The following is an 11,738-nucleotide window of genomic DNA, read 5'->3' as shown; positions in this document are numbered from 1 at the left end:
TCACACTTCACTGAACAAGACACACATCCAAAGAACACGAAGTCTCTGGAAGTCCCACACAGTATTCATTTTCTTCCACCTCTCGTGGAAGCATTTCTGTTTGTCAAGTGACAACAAATATTTTCTGTGTCCTACAGTAACCACATCGTTGTTTCGAGTATAAAAAACAAAATATTATGATGGAGCAGCAAAACACACGCACTCACACACACACAGAAAAAAGAAAAGGGTACCATGCATGTGCCCCTCTTTGCTCACCAAAAAACTAGCGGGCACAAATTTTCGTTAAAAAGTAACTTCATAAGTGCGAAAAAAAATTCTTTAGAAACAAATGATTTGGACTATTTTAGGACTAATTCATATTTACGCATTTTGCTACGTTTGGGCATTTTCGGCTATTACGAATTTCAATTTGGCTGTTTGAGGTTTGTGCTATCTGGTAACACTGAAGCTCAGCGTTTTGATTTTTTTTTTGTTATGTCAACGCCTTTTCTAAGAAGATGCCTGCCGCATGAGAAAAAAAAAAAAAAGCTGCCACACTCTTTTTCTCCTTCATATTGAAAATGTTCGCAGTCGCTAGCGTCACTCGTGGCGGACGGTGCAACAACGCAACACTTTGCATTGCCTCCGAAACGGTGATGCACAGTTGCAGGTCTCAAATAACTTTCGACTGACGCGCCCATAGGGGCCGCAGATGAAAAACGCTCAGCTAATGTATTCTAATACCCACGGAGGAAGGAAAACTTCTTTCCTCCGTGGCTAATACCGCTCGTCGCCGTGATAATGGATAGATACATGGATGGATGAGTATGGCTAAACCCTTTAGATCGGGCGGTGGCTAGCGCCATCAAGCCGTGATACCTAATGAATCAAAAAATATATTTATTTTTTTTTCCTTAAAAGGTGAGTTTGAGGATTTGTACTTTGCAGTGAAGAGTTTAATTTTCACTCGTGCCTTGACTTTAGCCGCCAATCAGATAACCTCCTTCTAGTTAAGTCTACCCGCTTAAAGTCTATTTTGCCCTCCCGGTCCCTAAACCCCAGTGCTTTGAAAAACTCTGCGCCATCATCCTGAACTATAGGGTGAAGCCCTTTACAGAACATTATTAAGTGTTCGGCAGTTTCTTCTTCCTCTCCACACGCACTGCATACTGTGTCTACCCCTTCGTATTTGGCCGATATGTCTTGGTTCGCAGTACTCCCGTCCTGGCCTCAAAGAGTAGAGCACTACCCCGAGTATTATCATAGATCCTTTCCTTGGCAATTTCCTGCTTAAAAGTTCGATAGATCTCTAGTGCAGACTTCTTAATAGTGTCGGTCGCGAGCGCCACCGCGCGGAGCTTCTTTAAAACTGAAGGCAGGCCAACTCGGCTGGGAGCGCGAGCCATTCCTTAGGCATCTTTCTAGAGGAGGCGTTGGTTATTTGAAGTCAAAACGGCGGCGCCCGCAATTTAGTACAGTTTGTTTACGCTGAACCTTCTTTGTTCTTCCCCTATGTGGATGTGTTTTATTAAGTGTAGTGTATCTGTGCCGATGAGCTCGTATCAATACCCTCTTGGCCCTAAAAAATACGCGGCGCGAGCATCAGCTCCGTCACCGTGCGCCGGATTTACATTTTTGTGGGCGTAAGAAATCTAAAAACTGAGATTATCACCACAGAACACCCACATACCACCATTTAGTATCGCCATGCCTGCCTTTTCCCCTGTATACGGCTGTACGAGCACCGACGGACTAGATTATGTAAGTAGCGTTTCGCAACTTCCCTCGAGAGAAAGTTGCTGCGCAGTGTATCGCTGCTACATGAGCAATTTCAAGCACTGTTCACTGGTCGTAATATTTTTGTACTTGTGACTGCAGCCAACGTTGTTTGTCATTGTGTAGAAAAAAAAGTTCCGGTGGAATCTGCTCGACTGAAGCCAGGTGTGCGGCCACCCATCTTCGCTTACGAACGAAATGAATCGTAGACATCAACAGCACCAATCCTGAAGAGATGGAATTTTCGAGCGTGTTATGATTCGACTCTCTGAAACAGGATGATTCGCGAAGCTCTTGCATACGGCACAATAGTGACTGGTGCACCCTAGCGTTCATCGTGCGCCCGCTGCGTCAGCTCCTGCTTTATGTCTCAGATCTCTTTCGCATGATTACTGTATTCTTCTAAAAAAAACCTGCAGTCAAAGCAGGAGCGAATACGGTAAACTTGTCGGTCGATAAGCAATTTTTGGTGCTGTGTGTAAATTGTACACTAGTCATATCTTATAAAAGGGTGCACGGGAGCGCGTGGCCTGCGCGCCCCGGCGGCTGCTGGCAGCGCGTTCAAGTGGGAGCGAGAGCAACCACGGCCTGTTTTCGTCATCTCGCGGCGAGCAAAACAAGCGGTCATTGATGATATCGAACCAGTGGCAAAATTGCAACCCCTTCCCCCATCAAGGCGACTACCGGCCTCTTGTATAATCATAAACATACATCTGGTCATTGTGCATGACCAGATGTATGTTTGTGTGTCTTCTTTTTGAAAATAATTGTCAGTGAAAGTTCGTTGCCGTGTCGTCTTTCTTGCTTGTGTGATAGTGTTTCCTTCCCTAATTGCACAACGCTTTCGATGCAACTGGCTCGGCTGTCCTTGCTAATGCCAGCTGCTCACTATGTTTAAGAAACTCTATTGTCCTCATTTCTGTGTGTGTTTTAACATGAAACAGAACTGTTGAATTATATTTTAAGAAGTCCTTTCACGGAAATTTGGAACATCGTAAGTGGTGTATTGGATATGCTTGGAATAGAAGCAAAGTGTGTCACTGACTACTCGTGCCACTAAAGGACGAGCAATGTACGGACTCAGGAAAATGTAAGGCATAGATATTATACTGTAGGGTTATTCAGCATTATCGCCATGTTTCTTTTTTTGTTGAGTATGTGCCAGTAACACATCTCTTGATATGCTGTTTGATTTTCTTGAACAGCTCCTCTCTGGAGATGCAACAGTCAGGCACATGCCAAGGCTAAGTCAACGTAACGAAAGCAATAATGTACGAGGTCTTTCGTTTGCTTTTCTCGGCAATAATGCGTAGCCTCGTCACTTGCAACAACACAAGCTTATTTATTTCAGGAGGACATTGCAGCAGGGCCAGTACATGCAGCAGTACCTGGTCTGCATCGGGAGTCGGGGAAACCTGCAGAAACATCGCCAGAGCTACGATGTGAGCCAGGCCACGTAGCACACAAATCTGTTCACGTGCGACTACTTACCTGCCACGAAGCATCACAAACAGATGAAAAGAAAATTCTGTCCACAAGCGGTACACAAACCGAGCCTCAAGCTGTTTCTTCAGGTATGGCTCATAATTTGCCGTAAGAAAAAAAATGTTAAAGCCACTTGCACACTTGTCAACTATGAGTAAAAAGTGGAGCTGGCAAGCAAGCGCCACTTCTTTGAGAATGCATATTAGTTCTTGCTTGATTTTTTTTCTCTTGTTCTTACTATAGTCTCTCTTTATTTCTTTCTATGTTGCCCTGTTTCCTTGCTTCTTTCTTAATCCTCTTGATATGTCTTAACGCCGCCCTTTGCTGTGCATGACTATATAGGCAGTTTTAGTTTTATGTACGTAGGGACTTCATTTACCCTAACATGAAAAGTAAACGTAAGCTACGTGTGCACCATCTGAAACGCCTTTAGCTACTTGTACGCAACGCGCGGTGACACCTACCACATAGCTCCGTCCTCTGGCAATGTTGATTGATAATTGATGTCTTTCGGCTGCTAGAGCCCAACGGTGCCTTCTTAAAGATTCTTATTTCATAGCCGTTCTTTTTCGCGATTGTGAAATTTTCGTCGGGCAATTGCTCTTGTTTCGAGTACTCCTACCTTAGTTCCGAATCTAGGAGGTGCCACTAAAGAAAAGAAATCTTTGGCCAGCGAGTTCGCATTGTGTATTGTTCACTAAATGGAAACTACCAAGCGACTTACCTGCGAAGGTTTTTCCTGTCTCAATCAGTGTGTTGCGTGAGCAGCAGGTCTGTACAGTCACGAACAGCGCGAGCGCTCAACACTTTTTTGTGCAACTCTGTCACGCGGACAGCGATCTCTTTCCAGCGCACTGTGTGCCTCATGTTTTCCTCGAAAGAGTTGCATTCTCTCATGTAACATAGCAGGTCTAAGTCGTCGCTCTTTGAAAAGCGAAGGGGCGGAGCTGATCCTGTCATGGTGTTTCAATGTAAGATGTTTGATCACAGCGTCCGCACTAAGCGTCCTGCATGCACATGAAACACATGCAAAAAATAGAATCTCGCATATTTTCATGAGGGCGTGGTCGCTATGTTCCGCACATGCGCACTGCTTACACGTATAAGCTCTACTTATGCAAATCCTCTACATATATCAAGCTGAAACTGTCTTATAGCAGTCCACCCTGTCACCTCCTCCTGTTTAGCCTTACTTTCTTTTCCCTCGCCGTTACTGTGCTATTTTATGCATTTTTGTGGTATGCTACAAGCTGCTTGGTGGTAACACTGATAACTGAGTGAGTTGGTTGGGGTCCATGGTGAAATTTGTGGTGGACACAGTTGACACTAAGAAAGGCAATTAAATAGTGCTGGTTTGTCTCTCTTTGGGTCCTTTTCAAATGTGCCCGCAACAATTTTCACCATGAGCTTCTTGACCCGCTTTCTCACTACTTCCTTCCTCACCTCCAGTAATTCCTCGCCTCACTTGTCCAGTGCCTTGCTAAACCGTGCTGTAGACCTTTTCATCCAGTGAGGAGGACAGGTCTGGCAACCAGCACTTTCCTCTTTTCTGGAATGTGTGGATGCTGGTGCTTGGATGTGTGGCATCGAAAAATTCGTGGTGTCTTGGGTTGCACTGCGAATTTTCATCTCTCTTGTGTTGTTGTTGTTAGCTAGCAAAGTGTGAATGGGAAATGTTTGCACTGCTTTTTCTCATACTCACAACTACTAAACAAGAAAAACTGTGGTCTTAAAAACTATGCACAACCAGATGCAGTGTGCTTGCGGCTATGGACTCTTCAAGCAACATTGAATATGTTATGTTTAGAGGTATTGAATCCTGAATATTGAACAGTGATGACGCCAAATCTGATACGTAATCTAAGTAAATGCTTTTAAATGCTATTCGAACCGTAGTTTTTTCAAGAGAGCCCTAGAACTCCACTACTTCTCATTTTGTACGAATATTCTGAAGCTTTCACCAAAGAACATTACGGTTGTATGTAACCAACTGTGAATACCGCCACAATTATGAAAACTGAGGTAACCAGCTGTGGAGAACCCCCCATGGTCTTCAAAATATTTCTTAGGGTAGGTTGAAATACTGTAGTGACTATTGTAATCAAGGTAATATATTGTTGCCTGCTTTTAATTGAGTTAAGAGACAAAAAAAATTAAATAATATTGAACCGCACATCACGAGTGCAGCTAGAAATGCAATGAAATAGATAAACCTGCCATCACATCGTGAGCCCTAGTCTTAAAGGTATGCAAATATAGGTGTTGAATGCTTTAAGTTACAAATTTGCACAAAAACAACACTTTCATCTGCTGTTATTTATGAAGTTGAATGCTGACATAGCACCCCCATTCAGTTACTGCAAGGTGAAGACAATCACTGAATAATGTAATCCAGCTTTCTCAGAGTAAAAACTGAGTAAGGTAGTGATTTTTAAAAGGAATGCCTCCTTTTGGTAATCAATATTGCTTTGTTAGTTTGAAAAAGTTTGGGATGCAAAAATATTGGTAATTGGTTAAAAGTATTGGTAAAAGGTTAAAAATATTGGTTAAAATATTGGTTAAAAGGGAGAAATAGGACTTTCAGCTTTTTCAGAGTTTTATTTGTGTAGGGGTTTTCCTGCCAGCGTAAAATATTCGAAAACTATTTGAAAAAATGTTCAGTATTTTCGGTACGTACTATGTGACTCAAGTGCTAAAACGAACCGACTGCATTTTAATTCATTTAAAAAGTTATTTAATGAATCGCCATGCTTGTTTGTCATTTCACATTTGCTGTATTTTGTTTACACCGCAAAGACTGTCAGCAATGATCAGTGCGAACCATGTTTCAGTATTCAAGAAACTTAACCATTGTAATACATCATTTTGTGAAGATTGAACGCCGCATGCAAACACTCCAGCTTATTCCAGAGCTTGCACAATGACCAGTGATACGGGTGGGAAATTCGATGGTTCATGTGCAAATGCCGACGCACTTCACCGCTTGTATGTTTTTCGAGAGCCGACACTCTGTTCATGTACAGTGTGCAATGTTTGCAGGAATTCAACTTTCAGTTTCCTGACCATAAGTGCGGTGAAATAAAAGAGTTCAATCTTCGATACGCCCACTGCTCCCTTCATCAACGTCACGACCACAAGCCGAAAATCTAGAGTAGGCGATCTGACGTGCGTGGTGAGCACGAGCAAATGTCGCGTGCATATTTGGTTGACGGGGTGGTAGTAGTGAGAAGTAAGGTGTCCAGTGGTAACGGGTTATAAGAGCAAATAAGAGGGTGAATATCTAGTGGTGTCATGACGCGAAAAATAGTACGCAAAGGTCACATGAGGTAGCACCAGATTCCAGTCATTGTGGTCGGAGGAGATATACATCGTGAGCATGTCCGTGAGGGTGTGATTGAGGCGCTTGGTGAGGGCACTTGTTTGGTGATGGTAGGAAGTGATCAACTTGTGCTGCGTCCGTAAGTGATTGATGAAGAGCATTATGGTGTAAGATGAAGTAAAAATAATCATTCTGCCTGATCTAAAACTGAAGTGCCCCTTTTAGCTATGACTTTAAAAAAAAAAAAAACATTTTCAGCTACAAAGAGTGGGGTGCTGCGATCGCCGGAGAGAGCAGATTTTACATCACGTCAGCTCTGCAGTTTTCACATGTTTTCGTGGCGAAAATCACCAAGCGTCATCAGATATTCCACATCAGCAGAACGAGCTTATCACCAGGAACCAGTGGACACGAAGCTCCAGGTGAGCATTTCGATTGTCACGAAGATACGGCTGTTTTTGCCAGGAACGCGTAGCAGGAAGCCCGGCATCACGCCCATAGACACGCCGCCAGCGTTCCCGCTGATGCTATGTCGGCGGCCCAGCCTCGTGTCTAGTGACAGCGACGCACCTTTCCTGCAACTTTCCGGCCACAGCTGGCGTTTAGTGGTGCCAAGTTTCTCAAGGTTTGCTGATCATTCTCACAATTCTCGCAATAGTGGAAGTCACCGTAGAGGGACACAGCATCACAGAGGAAGAACTGAATAAGAGCAAGTAATGGAAAGAGGTCAGGAACAGAAGGTCAAGCTGGCAAGACTCCCAACACCACAAGAGCAACTCGTCGCCGACGCGGCCTGTCGAGCGCAACGGTGGACCCAGGAAGGGAAGACTAGGCCAAATACGCAAAGCCAGCAGGATGCCACATTTGCCAAGAGGGGATTACAAGATTGTGATTAGACCAACTGGAGGAATCAAAATATCTGGGCACGGCATGGTTAACCTAACAGTGGCAGTGCAAGATGCGGCGGACATCCCTCTAGAGGAACGAGAGAAGGATATCATCTGTCCCAACAACTATCAAAATATTCTGATCAACAGTACACTGGATCAGGAGCTTTCGAACAAATATCAGACTATAAAACGTATCAAAGTTCAAGACAAGTTTTATGAGACAAATGCTGCTGAGACAGCACCGGACATGACGGCCAAAGATGTCATCAAAGGAATCCCACTCGTGGAGGGTCCAAGAGACATCACAGCAGCTATAGTTACTACCGAAAATGCAACGGCGATAGCAGGGAAGAGACTCAGTAACACTACCATGGTGATTGTGCTCTTTGACGGACACTAAGTGCCCACATTTGTCCGATACAAGGCAGCATCTACTCCGATGCTCGCTGTACCGGAAACAAGTAGATTTCTGTCGCAAATGCAAGACTTGGACACCAGGAAGACGTGTGTCCCAATCCTGACAACAAGCTTTGTGCCGGTTGTGGAACACCAAATCGAGATGAAGGTCATTGATGTGAATCCAAATGCCAGCTATGCGGTGCGGACTATGCCACCGCAAACAGGACATGCAAGGCCAAATTCAAAAAACCTTTCATTGTGAAGCAAAAAAAAACGACAAATGCTGCAACAGGAGCGAGAACAAGATTATCAAGACTCTACATCAAGAGAAGAAAAGGTTGATTTTCGCGGAAAATCTGGTCTCCCAGAAGCAAAGGAACGACGCTCCAGGTCCAGAACAAGGTCGAGCACGAGAGATCTTCATCCCTTTGACGCCAGAAAACTGGGGACACGACGCCAATCCCTATCCAGGTCTAGGTCCATAACAAGGCCACCTACTACAGGAGACCTCAAATTTAAGGTGAGCTGGGCAGACGCGGTTGAGGGCGCGCGTCCGTGAGTTGACGGGGGCACTGCCATTACCAATTAGTTAAGGGAACTAAAGCACGAGAACGCGCATCTGAGGATAATGCTAGCACGCATGAGTGATGAAACAAAAAGCCTCAAAGAGAAAAAATGCCCAGCAGGCCAGGTAACTCCCGCTTCACATGCGAGCACAAACGAAATAACTGAAATCCCGGAGAACAAGATGGACGAAGGGGATGATTCCCCTCCTCTCAAAGGCAAGGCTCAAGCGAGAAGTATTAAACAAGATAATGCGATGACAGATAGAACATTAGCTGATATACAAAATACCCTTGAGGAGATACAAAAATCAAATGAAAAACAAGACGAAATGATGAACCAAATGGCTAAGGCAGTAGCAACGATTATGAATAGATTAGACGTTCTAGAAACAAAGCAGTTACTAGGCTATGGACTCTCCTCCGGCGCAGCAGAAGCGCCACCATTCATATCAAGTTCTCAACTACAGAATTATATAAGATCACCCTCTCTCCAACCTCCCACTTCCATTCCATGGTCACAACCGCAATGACACCGCCAAAGAAAGCTTTTGGAATGTGGCAATGGAACTGTAGCAGTTACGAAAACAAAACGTCAGTTTTGGAGCGGTACTTAAAAGGCAAAGATAAACCGGACGTCATAATTTTGCAGGAAACACACGGTATTGCAAAGCTAGCAGGATACAGATATTTTGGCTATGCCGAAGGGGAGACCAGGGCATTAACCACGCTGGTAAAAAGAAGCGTCTCATGCACGCAACACAACACAGGGATAGTGCACATAGACAAAATATCTTATTGGAACTCCTACTGCAAAAGAAGACAGGGCATAGCTTATTTATTCTGAACATTTATAGCAACCCTTCGCAACATAAGCATAAATTTAAGAACCTATTCCAGAAAACACTTAGCCTGACTGGAGAAAATGTCGTAGTTATAGTAGGAGACTTCAATGCACCGCACACTGCCTGGGGATATCTATACACAAGACCAAAAGGAAGGGCCTTATAGGATGACTCGCAAGAGTTGGGCCTAAAACTCGTCACAGATTTTGGCTGTCCGACCAGAATTGGCACGGCGCTAAACAGGTACACAACCCCAGACCTAACCTTTACCAAAAATATTGTAATGGCAGCGTGGCACAACACACTACAAGATTTGGGCAGTGACCACCGCATATCAGAGTTACACTTCACGTATGGCCCAAGTAGTCCCCAAAAAATAGAAATATAAACTAATAGACTGGGAATTGCTTCATAGAACACGAGAGGCGACAGAACAATGACCAATCACAGACATAGAACAATGAACTAAGCAGCTCAGGGAAAACGTCAAAGCTGCTACAAAAATCGTGCCACCTGAATCTAACTTAACGAAATGTGACAGCAAACTTGTCCGCATGTGGGAAGCTAAGCAGTCACTTCAACGTAGACTTAGTGGCCAAAAACATAACAGGAAGTTGAGAAAGAGCATAACACTTCTTAACAAAGACATATAACAATATGCTAAGCAACTCAGTAAACAATGGGACGAGATTTGTAATTCTATAGACGGGCAATTAGGCACCGGCAGAACTTGGCACTTGCTTAGGTTTCTACTTGATCCGGAAAATAACAAGAAAAATAACAGCAATGCCATTACTAAGTTAATACATGGCTATGATGGCACAGAAGAGGAACTTCTCAAAGAATTAGAGAAGAAATTTATCACACAAGCAGCCCATTGTAACCGTTCTAGCTACAACAGTAATGCAAACTCAAAAATTGACGAGAAAGTTACAGAAGCAGAAGTACAAAATTTAAACACCAAATCAGCCCCAGGACCTGACGGTATAAGTAGCAAAACTCTTAGAAACCTCGATGATGAATCAATCTCCAAATTAACAGAATACATGAACGAGTGCTGGATAAAAGGAGAAATACCAGCTGAGTGGAAGAAAGCGATGATAACGCTCATTCCAAAGCCTGGTAGGAAGCATGCCATCGACAACCTCAAACCGATTTCTCTAACATACTGCGTCGGAAAATTGCTAGAACATGTAATTTTAAACAGAATCGACAACTTCTTAGAAGACAATAACATCTGCCCAGATACGATGATAGGGTTTTACAAAAACCTCATGACACAAGATACGATGCTTCAATTCAAGCATCATATAATTGACTATAAAACGCGCTTTACTAGGGCCATCTTGGGTCTTGACCTTAAAAAGGCTTTCGATAATGCTAACCATACAGCCATATTGAAAAACATTGAACGGATAGGACTAGGGCAGCTGATGTATAACTACGTTAAGAGCTTCCTGTCAGACAGAAAGGCAGTCATCTCCGTCGGAGGACTCAAATCGCCTGAGATCGACATTGGTGGTGCAGGCACGCCGCAAGGTTCTGTTTTATCTCCGATGCTCTTCAATCTCATCTTAGCCCTGCCACGGTGGTCTAGTGGCTAAGGTACTCGGCTGCTGACCCGCAGGTCGCGGGATCAAATCCCGGCTGCGGCGGCTGCATTTCCGATGGAGGCGGAAATGTTGTAGGCCCGTGTATTCAGATTTGGGTGCACGTTAAAGAACCCCAGTTGGTCAAAATTTCCGGAGCACTCCACTACGGCTTCTCTCATAATCAAATAGTGGTTTTGGGACGTTAAACCCCACAAATCAATCAATCTCATCTTAATAGGGCTTCCCGGAAAAATTAATGAAATTGAATCTCTACACCATTCAATCTACGTGGATGATATTACTATTTGGGTTTGTTATAGGAGCGATGGCTCTATGGAACAACGACTGCAGACCGTAATAAACACAGTAGAGGAACTCCAGATAAGAACAGGTCTCACGTGCTCCGCAGACAAGTCAGAGCTTCTTCCGTACCGTCCCACGCTTAGGGGTAGGCCTCCCACTGGATATGACAGGAACTAGGCCTACCAAGAAATTAAAATACACGCAGGGTACGGCCGAAATATCCCTATAGTCAACCAACTCAAGGTACCGAGCCTTGTAATCGAGAACAAAGGTACAAACGGGGAAACCATTAAAAAATTAGAAGCGAAGGCACCAAACCCCATAAGAATAATAAAACGAATTACTAGCAAGCACCAGGGTATGAAGGAAGAAAGTATCATATGGTTGATACAATCTTTTGTAATCAGTCAGATCACATACGTAGTAGCCTAATTGGTTTGCAGCTGAAAAGACCAAAATTAACTACCTGATAAAAAAAGGTGTACAAACTAGCGCTAGGGATTCCCACCAGTACGCGCACAGACCTTTTTCTAAAGCTAGGACTCCATAACACTATAGAGGAACTCAGAAGCACAACAAATCTC

The 11,738-nt window shown here is 43.9% G+C and overlaps 1 protein-coding gene across 4 annotated transcripts in view; it reads left to right on the top strand.

The window, feature by feature from the left end:
• Positions 1–1,379: 1,379 nt before the first annotated feature.
• Positions 1,380–11,738, top strand: part of LOC142804027 (uncharacterized) — a 38,266-nt gene continuing 27,907 nt past the window's right edge. The window contains exons 1-3 of one of the 4 annotated variants that reach the window (XM_075890526.1): positions 1,380–1,743; positions 3,110–3,332; positions 6,821–6,984. The gene's annotated coding sequence lies outside the window, so the exon portion shown is untranslated. Of the gene's footprint in view, positions 1,744–2,954; positions 3,030–3,109; positions 3,333–6,820; positions 7,416–11,738 lie in introns of those variants that run through there. The other 3 variants (XR_012894434.1, XM_075890528.1, XM_075890527.1) reach the window with 3 other exon arrangements.

This window comes from Rhipicephalus microplus, chromosome 3, assembly GCF_043290135.1.
Source record: "Rhipicephalus microplus isolate Deutch F79 chromosome 3, USDA_Rmic, whole genome shotgun sequence".
NCBI lineage: Eukaryota > Metazoa > Arthropoda > Arachnida > Ixodida > Ixodidae > Rhipicephalus > Rhipicephalus microplus.
This window is presented reverse-complemented; position numbering and strand designations above follow the sequence as displayed.